This window comes from Typopeltis vanoorti, chromosome 7 (assembly GCF_054136105.1).
Source record: "Typopeltis vanoorti isolate ZY-2024b chromosome 7, IOZ_Tvanoo_1.0, whole genome shotgun sequence".
NCBI lineage: Eukaryota > Metazoa > Arthropoda > Arachnida > Uropygi > Thelyphonidae > Typopeltis > Typopeltis vanoorti.
Window position 1 is genome coordinate 122,378,534 of NC_143555.1, and position 1,595 is coordinate 122,380,128.

A 1,595-nucleotide genomic window follows, 5' to 3' on the forward strand; every position below is an offset into this window, starting at 1 on the left:
ATGGAGTTCCAGGCACTGACTGGAATACGGATCTGCACAAAAACATTCAGAACCGAGGCTCACAATATTAGTGGAACCAACACACACAACGTCGTCTTCAGTGGTGTAAAGAGTGAGTGTTTACGTTGGGATGTGTAAGCTTGGAAAGCTGTGTTATGGAGTGACCAATCATGCTATACCCTCTGCCGAGCAGATGGGTTGTGGCAGATGCCCGGTAAATCTCTTATCAGTGTTCCAACTATGAAATTCGGAAGCAGCAGTGTGATGTTATGGCCTTGGACTTCTGTGGTGCTACAACCACTGAACTCATGTATCTGAAATTCTGGACAATGCAATGCTTCCTACTTTGTGTGTTTCGATGGAACTGACTATTGTCTCTTTCAGCAAGACACTGCATCATGTCAAAAGGCTGCTGCTGTAATGCGTGGTTTGTGAACATGAACATCACTCTTGACTGGCCTTCACAGACCCCTGATCTCAACCCTATGAAATGTCTGTGGGATGAACTGGAGCATCAGGTGAGGTCAAGGGACACTGCCCCACAACTGTCCAGGACCTCATTACATACCTACAGTAAGAATGGTCCAAAATTCCCATTGATCACTAGCATACGCTTGTGGAAAGTATGCCCCATAGGATTGCTGCAGTCATTGCAGTGAAAGGAGGTCCTACATCTTAATAAGATGGGTGCCATGGCTGTTTGTTCCTCACATTATGGTGTCCGTCGACCATTTTCCAAATAGTTGAAATAATATAGAACAGTAGAAATTTATCAAGATAATGTTCTAAATGACTTAAATAGTAAAAGAAAAAATAAACAATTACCATAGCCGTATTCAAAGTGGTTCATTGGGATTCTGTACTTGGACTAGTCTTGTCTATAGAGTTACTGTAATATAAAAAAGAAAAATTAGTTTACCGGAGAAAAAAGTCATACTTGTGCTAAAGTCGAGTATTTTGAGAAGCGGTTGATAAAAAGGCTTCTAGAAATTAATCTACTTATCTTTTTTTCTTTCTTTTTTTTTTCTCGTCCATAAATATCCTAATGAAGGTTTTACACATTCACTTAATATAGAGTACATCACGGATTAGTAAACTTTATTAACTACAGACCACGTTGCACATCTGGTTTCATAACCAACGTGAACAAATAATTATTGTGTTGGAGGTAAAAACAGAGGCAATGGGTACATGTATATATATATATATATACACATACACTGCTTAGAAAGAAATCAACGCACACTATAGTGTAAGGAACAAACATCCATCGTGCCAACCTTAATAAGATATAGGAACTTTCACAGTAATGACTGCAACAATCCTACGGACATACTTTCCACAAGCGTATGCTAGCGATCAATGGGAATTTTGGACCATTCTTACTGGTAATGGCATGTAATGAGGTCCTGGACAGTTGTGGGGCAGTGTCCCTTGACCTCACCTGATGCTCCAGTTCATCCCACAGACATTTCATAGGGTTGAGATCAGGGATCTGTGAAGGCCAGTCAAGAGCGATGATGTTCAACAAACCATGCAATTAAAGCAGCAGCCCTATGATATGGTGAATTGTCTTGCTGAAAGACAATGGTTAG